This window comes from Coregonus lavaretus, assembly GCF_964263955.1.
Source record: "Coregonus lavaretus genome assembly, chromosome: 27".
Taxonomy (NCBI): domain Eukaryota; kingdom Metazoa; phylum Chordata; class Actinopteri; order Salmoniformes; family Salmonidae; genus Coregonus; species Coregonus lavaretus.
Window position 1 is genome coordinate 40,943,395 of NC_140014.1, and position 6,648 is coordinate 40,950,042.

At 38.9% G+C, this 6,648-nt stretch overlaps 2 long non-coding RNA genes across 2 annotated transcripts; both read right to left on the reverse strand.

Moving 5' to 3' along the window:
- Positions 1 to 964: 964 nt before the first annotated feature.
- LOC311102526 lies at positions 965 to 2,802 on the reverse strand. The gene is made up of 4 exons (XR_014610022.1): positions 2,754 to 2,802; positions 2,491 to 2,662; positions 2,230 to 2,357; positions 965 to 2,103 (listed from the first exon to the last, which is right to left on the reverse strand). It is a non-coding gene; the product is annotated as an uncharacterized lncRNA (long non-coding RNA).
- A 6-nt stretch (positions 2,803 to 2,808) lies between these two features.
- On the reverse strand, positions 2,809 to 5,504 carry LOC311102525. The gene is made up of 8 exons (XR_014610021.1): positions 5,462 to 5,504; positions 4,396 to 4,484; positions 3,997 to 4,143; positions 3,731 to 3,876; positions 3,486 to 3,622; positions 3,268 to 3,361; positions 3,066 to 3,177; positions 2,809 to 2,977 (listed from the first exon to the last, which is right to left on the reverse strand). It is a non-coding gene; the product is annotated as an uncharacterized lncRNA (long non-coding RNA).
- Between the last annotated feature and the right edge of the window lie 1,144 nt (positions 5,505 to 6,648).

The following is a 6,648-nucleotide window of genomic DNA, read 5'->3' on the forward strand; positions in this document are numbered from 1 at the left end:
TGATCAACAATCAAATGTTTTAAATATACACATAGACCTTGAGATAACATGGGCGAGAATATAATGTTAATTATTTGCAATAATAAAAGAAGCAGGCCCCAGTGTTGGTCAGTAGAAGTTACCAAATCTCCAAAGATAAGAGGAACATTCCTAAGTAAGCACCAGGACTGAATTGCATTCAGTCCCAGATCATTAGATCCTTCACTTAAATTAACAGTCACAGGCCTGTTATTTCTCTCTGTGAAACCATCATCAAAACTTTGTATTCTTGAATGTATTTCTCCTGATGTAACATGTTTTTCATTCAAATACAGAAATAATAACTTCAATTCGTACTGGCCAACCCCTTCTAACACATCATGCATCACATCAACTGAGAAGTTCTCAGTTGTGTGAAAATACCTCAATGAATTTAATATGCATGACCTTTTCACACCAAAAACATACGGAAGGGATGGATTACAAGCCATTTCTTGACAGTGAGCAGTATGCATATCTTTGGTGCGTAAAACTATTTTGGAAGAATCTTCAGAGAATTCTGTTTGAAAGTCCTCATTTTCTGCTAAACAGAACCTGCAACAGTACCTTGCACTGAAAGACTCCACCAGACCAAACAAACTATGCAAACCCAAATTATCACCTGTTACCTGTACTACAGTGCCACGTACATAACCACTGTATAATGGAATCTCAATACCATCGCTCTCTAACACTTTAATGTCTCGAACAATGGGAGCAAAAATTTCACTAAAACCATATCGTTTAACATCTTGAGTATGAAATAAGGCGCACAGGTGTATGTTAGCCAAAAAAGAATTCCATTTTGGAGAGAAGTTTCTTAAAGTAAAATATACTCCACCCAATTTATGAATACCTCGCTTGGAACCCAATGGGTTGGCGACCTCAAAATCATCATAGAACATCTGGACCTGTATTGTCTGCTTATCAGTTGAGAACAGGGGGTGACTTTAAAAAAAAGATCCATCACAAATATCTCTCAGTCTAGAGTTGCTGGTAGCTGAGCTTTGCAACATTTCTGCAAAATACTGACTTTTAAATATTGACTGCAGTGTAGATAAAATTGGAATATACATGAATTTATCTTGAACTACTACCTGATCATATGTTCCAGTCTTTTTATTTCGTCTTGTGTCAAATCTTGAACCAATCACACATTCAACTGGTTCTACTATTTCCCACTTGGCAGTCATACATTTTGATCGCTTGTATTCCGAATTTAGAACTGTGAAAGGATTCTCTAACCCCTCAAAACACGCCTCAACTTTCTTGCACATTTCTGTTTCTCTTTCATTACTAAATACATGCTTTATCACTGTTTCTTTAGCATGCTGATGAATATCTTGAACAATCTCTTCCATGGAAATCACTACAGTATTTACTGTACTTTGACCAACACCTGCTGCCTTTAGATCAGAAATAACAGCTGCACAACTATTTACAATGTATGGCGAAGATAACTCTGACTCAGCCTCTAAACATTCAGTCGACACTTCAACATGAGAAATATTACTGGTGTTGACGGTACTTTGAGGGTCTGAAAGATCATCTTCTATAGAATCTACTAAACTTTCTCCGTGGCACTTGTTAAGATGTTTTCTAAAACCAGAAAAGCTACCAAAAGAACGTGAGCATCCTTCTTGACCACATTTCAGAAAAAGAGTCCTGCCTGTACATAGCCCATGAATTATCTTAAGGTGCTTAACAAGGTTGTTTGGACTTCCATGGTCACTTTTGCAAAGAAAACACTTCATAGTTTTATCTCAACTAACGCACCATTCTTGCTCGCAACTCAGCAACTCTAGGAGTCTCCTTTGTTTCCCCCATGTCGATGTTATAGATGGTTGTTTGCACAAAAGTGAAAAAGCTGCTCAAGGAAGAACTGTATGACGTACCAAATATGTAATGGGCTTTAAAGACTTCGTCAAAAGCTCCTACTGAACCTGTTGCCTTGCATGGAAGAGCATGCTTGTCAACCACAATGAAGTAGGAGTGAATGCTGCTCTGTGTGGATCCCTGGGCGAGAAGGTAGGGCTGACTGCTTTGGGTGATGTTGTCAAGATGCTGCTGCACACTGGTTCCAACCTACAAAAAAAACACATTCAACAGAATTGTTTTGGTGACTAACCTCTGACAATAGATAAGATCACCTCAAACTGTGCACAAGATTGAGATGATGGAATATACATTTTAAACAACTGTTAAGCATACCTTTTGAAATCTGATGAGCTGATCTACAGCTTGATATGCAGACATCTTTCCCGGCCTCTTTCTACCTTGTGCAGATGGTGGTAGCAAATGTAGCAGCAGCAAGATGGCAGACATGTCACTGTCCCAGCCTACAAATAAGTAAATAAAAACCTGGTTAACATTGTGCCGTAGCATAACATTCTTATTCACAACTTGCACCATTATGGACATATAATGCACACCTACATTATCCACATAAAAAGTAAAACAGTTCATTCATACCATTCTCAACTTCAGCAGCTGACTCAGCATTGCGCATCAAATCCAAGAGTTCTGTGGTGGATACAAGTCCATGGCTTTCCTTTATTACTTTTGCTTTGAAAGTGGTTGGCCACTTCTCCAAGAATTTGTTGGCTGTGGCCTCACCAAACAGAAGTCTGAAATCTTGTTCTATCTGCAATGTAACACACAAAGACAGAAATAATGAGTGTTACCTTATTCTTCATTGGATATTTTTGGTGATGCAGTGAATTAAGTTGTCATACCAGTCCTGGTGTGTCCAGAAATCTTGGGAAGACCGAGAAGACATCTGATGATTTGGCTTCATCGTTGACCATTGCTTGCCGATATATGAAGGTCATTTTCATCTTCTCACGGACAGTGTTTTCATCAGCAGAGTGTCTCAAAACAGCAATAGCTGCTTCCACATCCTCATCAGATGGCTCTCTGTCATAGGTGAAGGGCTGACGATCACGGCCTGGCCCACCAACTTAAGACAAAATACAGTGTTAAGAAATCCTTTCTGTACAATTCACAGGTCACCATTATAATTACATGTCACTGATCAGAAAACATACCTTTAGGAGATTTGCTGACTGAGGCACCTCTTTCCTCTGCTGTTTTTCTTTGTATGGTCTTCAATCGCCATGCAAGGTATCCGGAACCACTCTCCGGATCGTAGTAATGATCCTATATTATTATAAATAAATTATAAAGGAGTACTATTCCCATTTCATAGAGTGAATATGTGCATAATGTTGCAATAACCCATTTACTTACATATCCATGTTGTGAGTATGGGTCTTCTAGATAGGGAAACAAAGCTACTATCCCCTGTGCATACATCACTCTGACACTTTTGGGGGGGGATGTCCTAGCATATGAATTCAAAGTTAACATCACACTGAATTGATATTGCACAACACATTTTACATAATTAATAACCGGAAAATAATAACAATGTTTCTTTACAGCCCATCTATATGCTTAATGCTTACCCATGTGTTTCTGTCATCTCAGCAGCAAGTATGTTGATCATCTGTCTTCTGGTGGCATCTGTCAGAGATTTGGTTTTTCCATACTCTTGCATAATGCGTTCACCACCAGGCTTTGATGTTAGGATTTTTTCAATCAGCTATAGGTGGAAAGAAATGTGCTTTCCGTAATTGTAAAACAATATGTAATGCTGTCACATGATGAAACAACATTCAGATTGGACTTAACAGCAATGTTCACCACTTACTGCTTTTGCCTCATAGTTTATGTGGCATGGCCTTTTAGGCTGGCTTCCTTCGCCAGCCGCTACTTCTTCAACATCGTCACACACAGTGAAATTCAGAATGATGGTGTCATCAGATGTACCCGAGCATGATGATGAATGAGAGGTATCTGTTCATTATGAAATTTGTGCAAAACATAGAAACATATTACAATAAACTGTTATTTTTAAGACAATAAAGGTTCTCATTCTGGCCTTTAAACTAAAAAACTAATTGAATGAATGAATACCAAGTCCATTGCCCAGCATGATTCTGAAAGTTCCAGGTGACTCCTTTACTAATTCTTCAAAAACATCTGAGTCAACTTCTGTGTCAGACTGGTCATACACCTTAATGTCTGGCTTTCTGCTTTCTGGTATGTTGAATTTTAGACACACTGTTAAAAAAAGAAGAAAAAAAAGAAAAACATGCATTCCCTTCTCACAAGAATCCAAGTTCATACTTAAGGTTGCCTCATGTGTTCACAAAATGATGAAAGACAAGGATCTGCACCTGATTTTATGTTACTGAAAATATAAAGCACAGCAGAAATGACTATAGACCTAAATAGATATCATAAGATAATAGCTTAATGCTGTATTATTTTGTCATTAGGGTGATATGTATTGCTTTAACCTATTATACCTACCTTCTTTCAAGAAAGCATTGAATGTCAGCTCAGACAGCTTGACGTATTTCTGCTCTTCCCCGAGCTGAACACGCAACAGCATTTTGCCTCTGTTAACAAAGAAAATATATATTCAAAATCATCATTTAGTGCTGGTTCAACTAAGCGTTAGCTAACTATCCATTTATCTCAGTAGTACTAGCTACGCAATGCACTATGCATTACTTAGACGTTACACTGCAATTACAAAGGCTGAAGTAGACAAAGTTGTGCTGGTTGAATATAACGTTAAGCTGCCATTTTCTGCAGCAAATGGGTGTAGGCTAGTTCAAGTTTAGAGGCACATTGTCCCATTAGCTACCAAATAACTAGCTATGTGTCAAAGTTAGCTAGCTCATTAGCCATTTTAGTTCGAACAGTAGCTAACCATTAAAATGGTTAAGCAATGTTAAACAAACCCGTCATGCAAATCAGTGATCTAAGTTATCGTTTTATAACATCAACATTAGCTGGCTAACTATCAGAAGCATGCTAACATTACCGTTATATATAGCTTTATAAAAAACAGTTAACGTTAGTGTAAGGAAGCCTGGGAAGCTATACAATAACGTTAGCTAACAATACTATCTGTATAAATGTTTTGTTGTTAGCGAACGTTATTTTACGTATTTACCATTCTGACAAACTTCATTCGTGAAAATATTGCAACACAAAGAAAGACAGTTACCGATACTGATTGCAAGCTAGCTAACCGCATGACAAGCACAATCTGCGCTCATGCCAAACGGTGGTGTCCTTCAAACGAACTGATTAGCTAAGTTAACGTTACCTATTTTTAGCCATATGAAACAGCAAGCCATTCACAAAAATATCAAACATATTCCATGGGTATATCATATAACAGTTATTACTGTCAACCATCTGAACTTACAAGCTAATTTAGCTGGCTGATGACGAGCTCACTGCAAGGGGGACCGCCGCATGGAACTCGTAACTTAAAATATGACCTTGACATCAGCACAACTCTAAAATTATGTAAAGTTAAAAAATACCGGTTTGGTGTTGAAAAAACGGGGATGTAACTTACCTAGCAATATCTGTGGCCTAGCTACTCCTTCGCAATCTTCCTCCACCAACATACGTGCCAAACTTCAGCAAAGCAGAGTGGCGGGTATTCATCACTGCTGTAGAGTTGAAATTGTCACTGCGTATCTGCAGATTTTTACACTCACTTTTAACTCCACTGATAGAGCAACTTTACTCTCAAAAATGTTGAAAATACTCTATCTGGGTTAAAATAACTTTACTCTGAAATATTAACACCCCATTTTTTACTGTGTACCAGGCGGTGTCAGAGGAAGGCCCTCAAAATTGTCAAAGACTCCAGCCACCCTAGTCATAGACTGTTCTCTCTGCCACCGCACGGCAAGCGGTACCGGAGTGCCAAGAGTAGGTCCAAAAGACTTCTACCCCCAAGCCATAAGACTCCTGAACAGCTAATCATGGCTACCCGGACTATTTGCACTGCCCCCCCACCCCGTCCTTTTTACGCTGCTGCTACTCTGTTAATTATTTATGCATAGTCACTTTAACTCTACCTACATGTACATATTACCTCAACTACCTCAACTAGCCGGTGCCCCCGCACATTGACTCTGCAACGGTACCCCCCTGTATATATAGCCTCCCTATTGTTATTTTATTTTACTTCTGCTCTTTTTTTTCTCAACACTTTTTTTGTTGTTGTTTTATTTTTACTTTTTTTTGGTTAAAAATAAATGCACTGTTGGTTAAGGGCTGTAAGTAAGCATTTCACTGTAATGTCTGCACCTGTTGTATTCGGCGCATGTGAACAATAACATTTGATTTTGATTTGATTTGAATTGGTTAGAGGGCTGTAAAACGGCAGCCATATCATCATAATATTGAGTTTCCAAAAAACATCCCTCTCTCCCTCAACCCATTTTGTCCATCTCTCTCTCGTTCTCTACACCTCTCCTCCCCCCTCTCCTTTAGGTCACCTGTCACATGAACACCCAGAGGACAGCAGCATCGTTCTATTAGAAGGACACACACTGAAATGGGGAAGGAACCCCCAGGGGGTATTAATAATAACAATGATCATCCATCTTGTGATGCCTTCCAAAAACATCTCATTCACACACACACACACACACGAAGGACGATTGGAGGGTCATCCCTTGCCCAAGAATATAGATGGCCTTGTCGATTAAACATCAGACACCTGAGGTGTGTGTGTGTGTGTGTGTGTGT